General features: G+C 40.3%; 1 protein-coding gene across 1 annotated transcript in view; it reads left to right on the forward strand.

The window, feature by feature from the left end:
- Positions 1-16,557, forward strand: part of CDK14 (cyclin dependent kinase 14) — a 506,952-nt gene extending 490,395 nt beyond the window's left edge. The window contains exon 17 of the mRNA XM_019530589.1: positions 12,122-16,557. The gene's annotated coding sequence lies outside the window, so the exon portion shown is untranslated. The remainder of the gene's footprint in view (positions 1-12,121) is intronic.
- The last annotated feature ends 326 nt before the right edge of the window (positions 16,558-16,883 follow it).

Genomic DNA, 16,883 nt, shown 5'->3' on the forward strand with positions numbered 1-16,883 from the left:
CCTCCTCCCTTCCTTCATTCCCCACTGCCTCTCCCCCTCTGCCAGCTGTTGGTAATGAAAGTTGTGGGATGCATGCATGTGTCGGGCACCCCACCCTGCTAGGCACAGAGGGGGTGTTGGGGCTGGGTGGCAGGGGTGCTGGCACCGTGACTCTACTCTTCACCTCCCCCCGCTCCATGTCCAACTGGGCCCGCACAGCCAATTGCAGTCCTCTCAAGAGGCACAGCCGCAGTTGACAGAGTGTTACAGACAGACACATAGACTGACAAAATCCTTTATATATATAGAATGGTTGCAATGCTGTCCTGAAGAATGTATTTTAAATTACGTGACCACTTCTGTATGATGCTCAGTCTCTGAAAAGCCATAGCACAAATAGTTTGTATAGCCAGATGGATCTCACAAAACAGCAGCTTTCAACTAGGACGATTTTTTGCTATTCAGAATGCAACTATAATGATGTCCCTTCTGTCAACTTAAAAACATAACTCAGCGTTTCAGATGAAGAATTCCTCACTGGTCTCAGAAGTACTATTTTTTTTGTAAGGAAAGTCTAGAAAGAATATTAGCGCAAGCAGAAATATGAATGACATTATTCCTGTGCTTCTACTTTTCTCTTTCCAAGTGCTTCTTTCCTACTCCACGAAACACTTAGCTTCCTCCCCTGCACTCCAAAGAAGGCAACTTATACAATTTATGAGTGTTGAAATGGAGGTGATTGTTAATCATATCTATGATTCTAAATGAAACTGCTGTTAAGTCTTTAAAAGTTCTTGTTTATTTTGTTCAAATCAGTTGGAACAATTAACTTGCCATTCCCGAGACCCTCCTGCAGTTCATTCTCATCAAAAGCATCTAAATTGAGACAGAAGTTTCCCTTGATTATTTGTCACCAAAGCCTCTAATTTGTTCCAAGAACACTGATTTTTCAGGAAGCATCATGGATAATATTAACAATCATGTTTGTGGATGATATTAACAAATCATGTGCGTGTCAAATCCCATATTTACTATTTATAGATATCTTTGGCTCCAAATAATGAGCCCCTTAAACTTTTGAATGGAGTTGAATGCCAACAATTCATCAAGCATGCAGCTTATATTTAATTAGCTTATATTCAATTTTTAACTGGCAGATTGTGAACCCTTTACTTCAGCAGTGTACAACCTTGGCAACACTGCAGGCTGCACTGGCAACTTGCCAAAAACCAAAGGGCCACGCCTAATTTGCATCTACATTTGCATATAATTTTGATCAAACAAATGTGCAGTTATGTTTTGGAAGAATGCTCTCTATATGGGCACAATGTTTGTCAAAGTACAATGAAAAAAATGTACTTGAGAGCTACAGTGGGATAAGTAGTACTGTTTTTCTGAACTTCAGTACCATTTTGATCCAGGAAATAGTCATATATATTTTCACATGAAACTGAGTCTGCTATTGTAGTCTGAGTTTTTGCTCAGAGTACAATAGAAAGATTGTACTTACAAAGAAATTGGCACAAATACTAACTCTATTATGTAATAGTGGATCCTGGTTACTTGGTAGCCGTTTGTAGAAATTCAGTAAGCTTCATTCATGAAATTTGGATTGAGGCAGGGTTAGTCAATCTGTTCTCCTGGAATTGTAGCCTTATAATCTTCTTTCAGTTGGAAACTTGGCACCAGAAAACTTAAACACTTCTCTTTCCATTTGAAAACCTAGACAGTATGATTGATTACTTATATATTGAAGCTTGCCATCCCTCTAACTCACAACTGTTTTACACTTCCTTGAGGAAATCAGAAAATGAGAAAACCCATTCCACTGAATATACTGTAAGAAAACCCCAAAACTTTCAGCCAGAAGGATAGGCCCCTAGACTTCTCTGATTTGCTGCTCCACCACATGAAGAGACTGGCCTTATTAGGCAACTTAGCATGTTAAAAAAACAGCCCCAAAGTGTTCCTAAACTTTTTGGGTCCATTCTCCTCCTTGGTCAGTAGGCCATTACGTAACGCTGGCCTCTATACATCTGCTCTGACACGTTCTAATTGGAATACTCTAGTATCACTGCAGCATCATTGAATGATCTTTAGTTAAAGTATCCTGCAGCCATTTTTACATGTGCAGGGCCTTAATATACATGACACTAATTAGAGTGGCTCTCCGAGTATTGCTGTAATTAAAACGCCCCCACTCCACCCCGAGTATGTGTATAGTCACCCATAGTGCTGAGTTAAGATATTCACTGGATGTCTGGATCCCTGAAAATGATTAGCTTTTTTGAGTTGAGAAATGCCTTGAGACTTTAAAAAGGTGAAGTCATGCTGTGAGTAATGTACTGAAGAATGATTGTCGAAAGACTGAATCACCAGTCTCCTTCAACTAATTGTTGCTGCTGAAACTCTCAGCCCTGTTCACCATTCTCCTAAATTTGCTTTGGGCAATCAAGAACTTTCTCATCTGTTCCCGCTGCTGCTCCATTCCTTTGGGGGGACAGATTCAAACCAGGATCAGCTAAGCCATAGTACACACCCCATTGCTGATTTACTCGGTTTTTGCTTTCGGATCTGGTATGTGCCATCATACCTGCTATGCCTAATCAATAGTGGAAAAACAGAAAAAAATAAAAACACTTGACTTTTCATTTGTTAGAACTAACCACCAACTTTAATATAAAAATGTCCTTGTTTTACAGTAGCATGAAGCTGTCCCAGCTAAGATTAGGGTCCTATTATGTTAGTCACCATGTGGAAACACTTCTTAGCACTATAGGTTTAGGTTCAGGGAAATTAAATTGTGTTAGTTCATATTCTGATGGTTCCCTTTCTGGTAGCTTTTCTGTAAAAGTATAAGGGTTAAAACTGAGGAAACTGCCACCAAGCAGGATGAAAGAAGCACTGTTTTAGACTCTATAAATGCCTGTGAGTTGTTACCAATGTTCAGACTGGGCATTTATAGACGTGGTACATCTATAATTAGAGCAGCTTTGAGAGAAGCTCATTGAACTTGAGTTAGTTAAAGTGCCCCAGCCACCATTTTTCGGAGTGGGAGTGCTGATACACGTGACACTGGAGTCTGCTGCAGCACAGTAATTACCACGCATCAGCAGACTCGAGTCTGTTCTGACGTGTTGTGATTACAATGCATCAGAGCAGCCTCTCTGCATGTGTATAGGCAGGCACTGAGCCTACATGCAGAGGTGACAAATCAGTAAGTCATGCTAAGTGAAAGCAACACGGCTGGGGCCTGAAGATCAGCAGGAAGTAAGAAAGCCCTTTATTGTGTGGTTTGAAATGTACATTCTATAAATTTGATGACATCAGTAGTATTAATATTTCTATAATCTTGTTGTTTACCAAAATCATGAGGTGCTTGTACACATGACAAGGGCTTAGTCCTTCAGGGTTGCATTATATGCCCCCTACATTGAAACAGTGATTTTTTAAATTGAAATGGTGGGTTTTATTTTTCCTTCACTGTATACACATCATTGTCCTGCTGGCTGTAGGCACCTGCTGAAGGGAGAAGCAGTGGGGCACCTGACTCTTTTTTTTTTTTTTTTCCCAGCAGAGCCTGCCTACCTCTTCCATGGCCTGCTGGAAGCTCACCCCCACCTAAGTGGGCCCTGGTCCTTCCATTTGCAGCAGCAGCACCCCTTCGGGGCCAGCTTGGCAGGCTGCTAGTGGACCGGGTGCTGCCTCAGCTTGCTGGTGCCTGATACAACTCTTCCCTAACCCTACCTGGGCTTCCAGCACCCCATGGATCATCCCCACCACCTTCTCCAGCCATCAGCACACCTAACCACCCTCCTGCTGCCTCTCTGTGCTGCCCCAGGGTGGCTCCAGGCATCCTGGTGGGCACAGGCACTTGCTGAAGGGAGAAGTAGTAAGGGGCCTCATCCTTTTTTTCAGCAGAGCCTGCCTGCCTCTCTTGCAGCCAGAGTGAGCTGACAATAATGGCTACAAATTTCCAAGTTCCAACATTGCAAACTAAATCGGGCTGTGGTTTAGTTTGTGATGATGCAAACTCATTTAAAACCCCAAAACTTGCATATGTGTAAAATGTGATGTCATTAAGCCACACAAAAAGAATTTTTCTTCATGTGTGCATGTTAACATCATCACGTGTACAAGCGTCCTTGGTGTCTAACTGTTAAATCCCTTTTCCAGTTCAAAATATGACTCCAATGTTTCTGCTTGGAAACTATATTGAAATCACTAAGACTGCTATTTTTGCAGCACTAGTTATTCTTGGAGCTCACTTCTGGAAGGCTGTACTTAATTGTCAGAGAGTTTAAGACGTAGTAGATTCCTTCTTGGCCATTTTTCATGTGAAGTGTTATTCAAATGGTAATTGAGAAAGTCTTTGTACACTTTGTTCTCTAGTCAAAGAAAAAAAAAATAGCTTGGGGCCGTTTGGGGTAATGGAGGATGTTTGTTGAAAGATTCAGAATAAACCTAGTTTAGAAGTTATCACAGCCAACCAGAAGTTAAACATGCACTGGGTTACAGTACAAAATGAGTACTATTTATTTTTGTTTAATTCTAGTAGTTAATAAGCAAAAGTTAGTTAAAATATCTTTGGGAGATCTATGTACAAGGTATCCTAAATCTTGTATTGAGAGTAAAATGCCCCAAGATTGTTGTTCTAAGAGGCTAGTAGTATTAATAATATTACTTAGCATCTAAACGTCTCATTGGGAAGTCAAATCTTTATTGTGATAGGCACTCTACAGAATCAATGTTCGTGAAATGCTGTGCTAGGCACTAGGGTTGTTGGTTGTAGCCATGTTGGTCTAAGGACATAAGCAGACAAGGTTCTTTGGGCAGATGTGGTATCTTTTATTAGACCACCTAAATAGTTGGAAAAAAAATTCTTTGCAAGCTTTTGGGTCCAAACACCTTTTTTGAGGCATAGAGAAAGTCTGTTGGTGTTTGTGTGCTTTCCTGGGTAGAACAGAAACCAAAATGCAAAATGTGATCTGTGAACATGCAAATGTATGACAGTAAGGTTCAAAGGGAATGGGTGTGAAAAGGTAGTTGGGGGAAGGGAAATGGGAGAAGGTGATAAAATGTAGCTGGTAAATGCAGACAGTTAACCTGAGGCTATCAGATGACAGGCAGGTTATAATGTGCCATAAATCCAATGTCTACATTTAGTCCATGATTTTTTGTATCCAGTAGATTTATGAAGTAAAGTTCGTAGGTTTGTCCATGCTAGGCACTATACACAAACACATTCTTGTAAGATTATAACATAATTTAGACATAGAGGTGAAGTGCCTTGTCCCAGACCACATATTTATTAAGTGACAGAGTCCTGGTCCTCTACATCGTAGTCCACTGCCAAGTCTTCTTTACCACACTGTATATTTTGGTGGCTCTTTGTGTCATTTTCTTAATTATATTTATATATTTAAAATATTCAGTGTTGTATATCAGTATCCTTATCTATTATATTGTCCAGGTAATTTATTATTTATGTCTGGCAATTAGTCCTTTTGGTCTTATTTTTAACAAACCAAGTCAGTGAACCTGCAGTGACCTCCCTACAGGTAGACTTCCTATGCATGAAACTGTGGGGTTCTGTATGGGGGACAGAATTCCACCAAAGAGTTCTTTGCAGGGCTAGCAACTATAAAACTCATTGCTGTCTGTTTTATTGTTATACATAAATCAGAACTTTAGAGGTGGACTGAAATACAGTCTCAACTAGTTGGGACCAAAGTCTGGGAGACCAATTCTGGATTATCAAGTAAACACAATTTTAAGAGTATGGTAAAGTATGGAAGAGCAAGGAAAATGCATCATCAAATGTTATTTGTCAAGTATGGTTTAGTTTTCATAACTGGTATTATTATGATAATAATGGCATACAAGTAAATCCACACACGATTATGTTTTATGAATAACTAAGTCTTTAGAGAGATGGCTAATCACAGAGCGCTTGTTCTTTGCTCTGTTGATAATTGTTAAATCTTCACAAACATTACTAAAATACATTCAATATAAATTGAACTAAAAGGAGCGTGGCCTAGGTGTCTGAAAAGGATGCTATTTAGTCAGATGTGGGCCATTGTAAGAGGCAATTTCACAAACACTGCCTAATGTATTTGTTAAATATGATTAGGTCTTGCACCTTGCCTATACATACAGTTTGCACCAGTTCATCTAAGACTTCCTTCTAAATCACTTCAGTGTTTACCGTGTAAACACATTTTATTTAGAGTACCTGTCTACCCAGGGTTTGGAATCAATTTTAATAAAATTGATTTAAAAACACAACTTGAGTTAAACTGGGACAAGTCAGTGTATAGACAAGTATACAGACAGCATTCTTCTGATTCAGAAATGGTAAGAGACTACCAGCATTCTTTGGATTATAAGAATTATAAATTATGTGGGCCTGCTCTTACCCCTTAGTGGCTTCTGTAAAATGGTTCTTCCTAACATTACTAACATGCTTAATTTTTAGTGTCACATAGAGTTGTTTTTTAAAATATATATATTTTTATTATAATCTTATGACTTGCCTCTCTGTGGAGAAATAAAAGACATGGCCTGATATTATTGCAAATAATTTCAGTTCCATACAGTACAAAAAGTATTGTTTTTAAAAGCTTGCAGTAGTGCACATGCTTGAGAAATAAAGCTACCTCACAGCATATAGCATTATGTATTTTTAAAGCATATATCTATAGATATTTATGCGTGTTACATATGTACATGTATTTTATGTATATTTGGACCCATATATGTACTTGCCATTTGTGTATGTGTGCATGCACATGTGTATATACAATAATATATACCTACAGATATTTGAGGGGAAGAAGAAGTTATAAGAGGCTGGACAGATCTAATTTGTCTGTTTGCTTGTATTTAGCACTTAAGGGCTTATACATTCAGTTTGCACAAAAGAGTGATGAAGTACTTCTTGCTTATGCCTCAAATCAGAAATGCATGAAGTGCAGCTGCAGAGATAATACATTCTCCCCAAAGGCTTTGGCTGAGCAAATTAGGTGTCAATGGGGTGCCTGCGCAGGCAGTACTCTCTCTAATTAGTCTCTTGAGCCTAGTTGGTGGCGAATATAAGATGATCTAATCAATTGGTCTGTGTCTGATGGTACGTGTAAAAATCCTACCAGGCAGAGCTGTCTCCCACAGGTCACTCACCTGCACAGCAGGAACGCTCATTTTCATTTTTCATCTCTTCCATCACATGATGCTGACAGTTGGTTTTAAGAAAATTGAATCCAAAAAAATATCTAGTTCATAGGGCATGTAGGTCAGAATAAAGTTGCATTATGGGTATCGGCGATCCAATTAATTAGCATTTATAAAACGAGCTGCATGTAGATATTACCTGAATACAATTTTTTTGATAATATTTGTTTTTTTTTAATGGCTTTACTGGTAAAGATAGGAAAAACTAGTAAGTAGAAAAATACACCTCCAGGTAAAATTAAAATTTTACTGGGGGGAAGTGGCAGGGGGGAGGGATGGAGAAAGAGGGGTGGGTGGGTATGTGTGTGTAAGAGAGAAATAGAGATGATATTTTGTTGAGACATTTAAATTATGACATTTTTTGTTGTCGAAGATATGATATCCCCCAGTTGTCTGCTTGCTTTTATATTTAAAATCTGATTTCAGAGGAATGAACAGGCTAACCCAGCTGCAATCTAAATAGACCTGCCCTTGAAGTGTGTGTTGCATGCTAAGGGCTCTGCAGGAGTACAACTCCACCCCGATTTATACTTTATACCCACGTTCACAGCACCTTGGGAAGGATACTGAACCCACCAAAAGGCATCTGTGTGAAACTAGAGAGACACACTTTAAAGGGAAGAAAATTATTTTTCTTCAATTAGAAACAGACAAAGTCTTTAGGAAGTAATATCCCCTTACTCACCCTGCTCTGCTCCCTGCCTTTAAATTAGAATTAATATTTAAAATACATAGCTTTTGTATCTTTCAATTGTATTGGTGTTATATCTTCAGATACAGCATTATGATAATTCTTTGCTTATTTTTAAGATGAATTAATACATACTTTTCTGTCATTGGAGGTGTGAGAGAGAATTAGATGTGCACAGTGGAGAATTTCTCTAGATAACAAACACACAATTATGTTGCTTCATTTAGGTCACTGAATATATCAGATTCATCATTAACTTGCTTATTATCTTCTGTTACTTCTAGTAGAGACATTATTAAATCAAAATTGCCTCATTCTGCAATGCAAAAGTACAAGTTAATTTTTAAAGCAGTTTGTTCCATTTCTGAAGGTTTTTGTAAAGAAAGCAGAGAGGGCCCTGGTTTGTTCTTGGGAAATGGCAAGTGGTAAATATTCCATTTTGCAGTTTATGCTTTTCTAGGCAAAGCTGTGACCACTGGAAACACAATCTGCTAAGTCACCCAGCAAAACCTTGATTTGTGTAAGCATGGAAAAACTAGCAAATTTCAAGCAAAGATTTTTTTCTGAACTAAATCTTTTTTAAAACAATGCAAAAGCAAGATGCTAAGCCATAAGGAAATTAAACTAGAGTGCAGCGTGGAAAACCCTGCTTCAGGAGCAGCCCCAGGTCTTAGGGCTATGTGAAGAATTGATTTTTTTAGTTCAGCAGCCAAACCAAAAAATCAGAAAAAGTGATTGGCTCAGATTAAGCTGCATTTTTTTCTGTTTTGTTTTTCTGCCAAAGCAAAAAGCAGACTATAATTGTGTTGTGTTTTTTTGTGAAACAAAATATTGTTTCATACATTTGTCAGTAAAGCAAAGGTGAAGGAGGATTAGATTCATAAGGAAGAAGGTGGTGGCAGCCTTAATCCAAGAGGTCAATGGTTCAGATGCTTGTATAGAATGAGGGTACCCAGGTTTAATTCCCACAAGTGGAATATTCACTTGAAACCATCTGCATGCATTCACATCCCTGCCCTGAATTCAGGCAAAGAGAGTATTTTGAAGGCGCTGTGACCATCTCTGGAAATGTTGTAAATTCAGCCCTGAATTTTTTTTCCATACAAAACAATTTGTTAAGGTTAGTCCAAAATTGCAATGTTTGGCAAATTCACTCAACTTGAGCTGAAACCTCTCCATGCCTGATTAGCAGAGAATAAGGAAATGGGGCAGTATTGGTCATGTTAGTCATGGATGCCTGTATATGTGTGGGAATGTTGCTCCAATACGCTGTCCTAATTAGCATGTTCCAGCAGCCTCCATGTCTTGTGTATTCAGTGTCCCCACGCTTAAAATGATGGCGGGGACACTTTAACTAAAGCTTGTCAACTGAGCTTTAGTTAAAGTACTTCCTCTGCCATTTTGAAGCATGGGATGCTGAATACACAAGACACTGCAGGCACTTTAATAACAGTGGCTCTCAGAGCTGCTCTAATGAAAGCACCCCATGTAAGGACTCCTGTTTTTGGTATAACAGGAAACCAGATATCCCAGCCTGAGAACTAAAGGAAAGATGTTTCTGAAGCCAGCAAAATTGAGGATGGGATAACTTTAGTAATAAAATTCATGGTGGGTTTATGCTAACCTCAGCAGAAAAAAACAAAAGAGCACATATTGGACAGTTCTTAACATCTACCATATATGTTTATCACCACCACTGTTGATCTTTATGCCATAATAAATGCCAAAGTGATGCTGTTAGTGATTGTTGCTGTGCTTCTCCACTACTCTTGTTTTTCTTATACATTCCCAAAGACTTTAGTACTCTAGGGCTTGATTTCGTTCAGTAAGGATAAATGCAGAATGCTTCATCTGGGGAGAAGTAACCAGCAACATGAATATAGGGTAGGAGGAGATGTCCTGGCCACCACAATGGCTGAAAGGGACCTCAGGGTTATGGCTGATCACAGAATGAACATGAGCCACCAGTGCGATGCTGTAGTCAACAAAGCTGATAGCATACTAGGATGCATTAGCCGATGCACTGTGAGCAGGGCTAAGGCAGTGATACCTCCTCTCTACTTAGTGCTGGTGAGGCCCCAGCTTTAATACTGTGTCCAGATATGGGCACCACACTTCAAAAAAGACAAGGGGAATCTTGAAAGGGTGCAGAGAAGGGCCACAAGAAGGATTAAGGGCTTGGAGGACAAACCTTATGAGGAAAAACTAAGGGATCTGGGACTGTTTGGCCTAGGAAAGAGAAGACTGAGGGGGGACTTGGTGGCCATGTGTAAGTATGTAAGGGGTGAATATTGGGAGCTGGGAGAAAAACTGTTCACTAGGGCACCCCAAGGAAGGACAAGGAGCAGTGGCCATAAATTGTTAGGCTAGGAACAGACATTCAAAAACCCTAAGCCTGAATTGATTCTGTCTTTGCAAGTTAGTCTAACCTGCAAAGAGTGAACAGGTCTGCAGGTGGATAGATGTTTGGCACATGCCTGCAGTGGCTCAAGCCAGAAACCCAGGAGCGCTAGGAGAGCCCTCCCTTAACCCTACACCCACACCCTGCCCAGCTGAGCTCCATGCTCCTGCTGCCCCTCTGGGAGGAGAAAGAGAAGAGGGGGAAGAGTTTGCCCCAGCATGAAATAGAGCCTCCCCTTGCCCTCCGCCCCTGCTCTGGGGCTGGGCAGCATCGCATGGAGTATCCCCTCCCAACTCCTCAGGGGCAGGGGGTGGGGGGAAGCGGAGGAGGAGGAAGAGTCCTCCATCCAGCACCTCACAGAGTCCCCCTCCCCACCCTGGGAGGAGGAGGAGGAGGAGGAGGGGGAAGAGTGCCCCCCAGCATGGAACAGAGCCCCCCTCCCCACCCTGTGGGACAACCAACCCAGCATGGCCCTGTTAAAAGCAAAGGGGGCAGAGAGAGGGGTTAATTTCCCCTTCTGTCCCTTCCCTGTAACCGGGGTCTTGCAGCTCCCTCCCCCTCTGCTCCCTGGCAGACAGGCTGACCCTGGCTGTGGTGGGAGAAGAAGGGAAGGAGGGAAGAATTAACCCCCTCCCTGCCCACTTTGCCTTAACAGGGCCATACCAGCCCATGTCTCTGCTAGGGCTCATCTCTGCTCCAGCTAGAGAGCAGAGGGGCCAGGTCAGCCCTGCAGCTGGAGCAGAGAGTCCAGCCCAGAGAGCATGCTGGGATGCTGGGGATGTCTGGTTTATTTTAAACCAGCAAGGGGTCTGGGACAGACATTGCATAAACTGGTTTGAACCAAATCAGTTAAGTCTGATACTACATTCAGCCAGGTTGATCTCAAACCAGTTTTGGCCATTTTGAAACTGGGAGAGGTCCTGGTGTGCAGGAAGTCCAGCAGAGGGCTGCTGCAGCCTGATGCTGGGCTCCCCATGCACTGCGACCTGTCAAAACCATATGCACCGCCCAGTTGGATGTCATATGGGGCTAATACAGCTCCCCATGTACAGGGAGCCTGGTATCAGGGTGTGGCAGCTCAGTGCCAGGCTCCCTATATGCCAAACTGATTATCAGCTAGGACTAGGAACTGTTTTGCTTCCTGGCCCCAACTGACAATCAGCTGATTGGCTTTATCTGTGCCATGGCAGGATACACAATTGTTGGATCAAGGATTAGATCCCATCACATCTTAAGCTGAATGTCTATCAGTGGTCTATCTGTAATATACACTCGTGTTACCAAATCTCCTTTGGGGGTGAAGTATGAGGGAAATGGTTGACAATCTCACCCTATCTGAGATGCCCTATCAAACGAGCTGCCGCTAGAGAGATCCCTTAGTGCTTGACAGGAGAGGATTAAGGAAAAGAAGCAGGAATAGCCTGTAAATTCCAAAGTGTGCAGCAATAACCAGCAGGTTACTCTCTACTCACGTGGTGCTTGAACATCTTTGCTGCAGAGACAGCACTCTGCTACTATAAATATTACTGTACAAACTCAGTGGGAATGTGGGTGCCCATGACAGCTAAAGATCAAGTCACTTTTCTGTAGATGCCTCTGTGTGGATTTAGGTGCCTCACTTTGGGCATCTTATTTGAAAAGACTGACTTTTGAGTTTCCGTTTTGTTGAAATGTCTTGTTGAATGTGTGTTGGGCTTCTGTATGTTATTCAGAATTGACGAAAAGAGGCTGATTTGGGGAAAACTTGTTTTAGGTTCACAGATCATGAAATGATGCAGTTCATAAGACTTATTATAATTTCTGTTGTTTCATTACAGGATTAAGCTCACCAGTCTGAAGGAAGGGAACAACATTTAATGAGGAGGCCAGTAATATGAAGGAACTGTGGCCCTGTTTCCTTTCTCTCTCTCTCTCTATGGTGGATTTCATTCAAAAGAAAATTGAAGCTGGCAAGATACTGTTTTTCCCTGCAATTATTTAAAACCTTGCACGCATTTGGATACCTTGTGATTTCGGAGAACTATGTGAAGATTAAGCTTTTGCTTACTGATACATGGCATGTACTCTTTTCAGTCTTTTGTGTTTGATTTTGTTTGATTTTCCACAGCAGTGTAACATCTTTGTAAGGATTTTTATGCTTTCACCAGCAATGTCTTAAATACATTAAGACAACACATTTGGTGTTCACACTACTTCAGTAATGTCTGTACATAAAAAAAATAGTGGCATAAAAGAATGTGTGTTTTCTTTGAGAGTTGTGCATATTTTGCAACCTACAGGAAGACTATTTCTAGCTAGTGCAAGCCCAATGTGATGGATTGATTGACAATTACAGTACCATGCCACTATGCCTAAAATGTCCCATCCATTACCCCCCCCCCCCAGAGCATTCAGATCCATTTTTTAAACATGGCAATAATTGCATGTTTATTTAGAAACTCAGAATTTAGTTACTCTGCTTAGACTGTGTAGCATGTCAGTTTTCAAAATAGGCCTGCATTGAAAACAAACATGCATACACACACAAAAATTACAAGACACTGTATCCTGACAGATACAGTGACACATTTCTTATCCTTTTAGTTCCATTAAGAATACAGAGTATTCATTAATGTTTTGGGGCCTTGACTACATCTTTTACTTTTTCCAAACTATTTTCCTTCTGGAATATTTTCTGAAATAGATGACAAGGAGAGGATGAAAGAGAACTGAACTGGCTTTAGGGCAACTTAGAACAACTGCTTGGATGTAGAAACAGTATGTGCTGAATGAGCCATTACAACTAGCTTTGTTTTCTGCTTCTTAAAAAGCACACTGAAAAGTCATCCGAATCCAAGACATTTGCTGTTTTCCATCAGTGTACCTTTCCTTAGACATTCTGCGCTAGAAAACGCTTAATTGCTTTTTTCTTAATAAAACATTTAAATGCACACTTTGCAAACAGTGCAGTACGTAATTTTTAAAAAGGGTGGCCTGCTGCCTCTGGCTGGAGGGGAAAGGCTAGGTGTGAGAGAAATTTGTAGAGTATGACAACTCCAAAGTCGAATGCATAAAACTGAACACAGATACTGGGAATGGAGCAAATTCTACTGTTGAGTTATAACAGTGCTTGAAAGGGAGTTTCAAGCCTTGTTATTCAAAATATAAAGGTTTCTTTACTTCCTGAGTTCATGTGCTGACATAAAAATGCATTGGTTTAGCATTTAATGTTTCATTTGGAAGGAGGAAAGGGACTCTGATTAATACCCCTTAATCAAATTCTAGCAGTGTTTCTGTTGGGAACTACTAAAGAACACCCAATAAAGCAAATCCTTGATTGTTCAGTAGGTACCAGGTACGTCTTATGAACCAGTATAAATATTATTCTGCACTTTCAAACACAGTTAAGGTGTGCAAATATACCCAATAACTTCATAGCCATTAAAACTATATGTCCCCTGTGACATCTTTGCAGTTCAGAAATGGAAAGTGACTTAAATCACACTCCAGTTTAAAACTTGCTACAAATTTTCTCCCATGTTTACAAGGGAAAGAAGAAGAAATCCACTGAACTTCTGAATTTACCACACACTGAAACTGCCTTATTTATAATTTACTTTGAGTTTCATGTTTCATTTTTTTGTAAGAGGAAAATCTTTTGTACATTATCTATGCTACTTAAATCATAAGCCATTCAATATTTAAAATTAGCTGGTTTTTAAAGAAAAAGGCTTTACATTACTGCAAAAATCTGAAGATTTTTTGAAAGTGTAACAAAGGTTTCAGTTAGTAAAAGAAGTATAGTTTCTTAGACATAGATCTACTTTGGCAGCTTAAGTAGGGAGGTAAACAATTATTCTTCTCAACAAAATGTAATGATTTGATGTAGAGAGTAATTCCTCAAACTGCTCCCTTCAGAGGGTTACAAATCTAGCACCTTACTATATACATCTGAAATTAAACATAGCATTTGCTCAAGTTGTGTGTGTGCGTGTGTGTGCACACGTGTGTGTAAGAGAGAGAGAGAAAGAGAGAAAAATTCTCTTCTCTCCCTAGCCCTATATTTAAATAACCATTGAAATCATTACAATTTGTAGCCAAAATGATCAAACTCGAGTGCCTGAATTGAGGCACATGAATATAGACAGGGTGTAAATAGAAAGTGATTCAATTTTTAGAGGTTCTACATGTATCTGAACTACCAGCAGAATTTGGGGCAATTTGAAGAACCAGTTTACTCAGTTTTGCACCTGACTTCAGGCCCCAAGTTTGGGCTGTGTTTATTCACAGGTTTATTCTTCTGTTGAGGAAGCTCTGGAATGCACGTGTGAGTTTTGCTCTGGAGGGGAGGGATGTTTGTATCCAGAAATCTGAAGCCTATGGTCAAGCATAGGCTACTACAAAAATGTTCTCTTGGATCCCCAAACCCACCCAACATGAGGGAGAGCTCCAAGGTTTAATGAAGCTCTGAATGTTGTTCTAGGTCTTGAAAACTCCCAGGCCCTGGCTGTGATGATTACATGATGTGTTCCCTGTCCCTCTCCTTCCAGAGCAGTCCCTACCTACCTCGTTGTCACCTTTCAAAAACCATCAGCTAGATCCCATACTAAATATGAGATCCTCTTTTTATTGTTATTTGTGAGGAAGGAGGGGGTTGGCGGGGTCAATAACATGCTGAACAGGTGTTTCCTCCACAGCTCTCCACAGAGACACTGGCTCACCATCCTCCCACTGAATGCTCTTTAGGGGACATTAGGCAGGACAATGGCTGCTCCCCAATCAAGTCTAAATCTGTTCTACGTGGGGCAAGAACAGGCAACCCAGCTCTCAAAGAGTGCTGTAGGGACCAGGGTCCTGCTGTCAGCCACTGCTGTGTTACACTATGGGCATGCAGTGCAGCATTTCCTATTCCTCTTGGCTGGTTTAGCAACCAAGCACCAGCAGAAACAGTAATCTCTGTGCTTGAGAAGCTGTTAGACATTATTGGTCCCTGTTCACCCATAGTGACTGATGGCAGTAGTGGGATAGCTTTCATTTTCCTACCACATGGCTGTCCCTTGGAGATGCTGTTCAAAATTGATGGGAGATGATGGCTTTACTTGAGAGAAAGGAGGGAGCATCTGTTTAGCATCCTTGAAATTTCAGGGCAGCTGTACCAGGCAGATGAAAGCAGAAAAGCATGTTATGTGTTAAGTTATGTGACAGTAAGTGGCTGATAGGGGGAGGTGATGATGTGGATGGTCTGTGGGAAAGGAGAATTCTTGGGATGTTTAAATTTATATATCTGAACTTTACAAATTAACCAGCTGGAGATGGAGTAGTCCACAGTCCTGTAGGGGCTAGAGTCACCTAGCCCTAACACATCATACCTAGCAGGGGGTTGCATAGCACTGGTCAGGACACTCTAGCACTGTGATAGTATCAGCTGCATCATCACTGCATAGTATCCTGAATTGATTTGGTCTCTTTATTTTTATATATATTTTTAAGGAAAATCATTGTGTAGGATAGTAAATCTGCACATGCAGCACATGAAAACTTTACCTGCAATGGCTAGAGATGCTGGGGAGGCATTCTTCCCTTTGGTGGGTGTGAGATCTTGACTTGGGCAGCTCTCACTAATGCCAAAGGAAATTAGAATGGCAAATTCCTGCTTACTAGCGGGATATCTATCCCTCAGTGTGCTCTTTGGAAGTGTACCTGACTGAATGTATAGTCAGTGCCCTGTTATGCTTCTATAAAAATACTCATCTGTGAATATTATTGGTTTTGTAATCTTTGTTATATAAAATGTTTAGGCTGTACATACTGGGGAGCAAAATACTGATACCCCATATAAATAGAAATATGTTGCATTACTGAGCATAACAATAGCCTACCCTACTTACATATAGGGGGAGGTAACTGTATATGTTACTGCCTTGCATTTTTGACATAAGCAAAATTAATGAAAAGGATGCACTATAAAATCCCACCCAAAAATATATTTCAACAGTGCAGCATAAAACTCCTGGCTCACCAGCTAAAGTTGGGTTTTTTGTAGGATGCACTAAGAGTTGTTTCTTTCAAAAGGGGTTTGGTACATGAAAACAATGTTAATGTAATTAAGTATATATATACTTCAGAATGACAGCATAGTAAGCAGTACGGTAAAATTAATGTTGCATTATTTGTTACAACTTGTAATTTGTCTGTATTATGGAAGATGTGATGGTTTGTCAGCTGTAACTTGTTTTCTTGTAACATGATCTTGAATAAAGTGTAGCAGAATCTCTCTTCTCCTTGCTAAATGCTGTATAAGCCTAAGATGCAACAGATGTTCAACTGATATTTTGCAAAAAACCATACAAGATAATAACTATAGATGGCATCTGTATTTTATAGGATGGACACTACTGAGAAGAAAGTACTGTGTACAAGGTCATTACCTGAAAAGTCTTTGACTCCATATCAGCCATACTTAAGCATGTGTTTAGATTTAAGCACAAAATTTGTCACATCCTTATTTAAGAAAAAACTAGTACAGGTTTGAGCAATGGGACTTAGGCAAGCTTTCAAAGTCAACAGGACATAATATGCTTAAGGTTAAAAATGTGCTTA

The sequence above is a fragment of the Crocodylus porosus genome, unplaced genomic scaffold (assembly GCF_001723895.1).
Source record: "Crocodylus porosus isolate Cpor-Errol unplaced genomic scaffold, CroPor_comp1, whole genome shotgun sequence".
Lineage (NCBI taxonomy): Eukaryota > Metazoa > Chordata > Crocodylia > Crocodylidae > Crocodylus > Crocodylus porosus.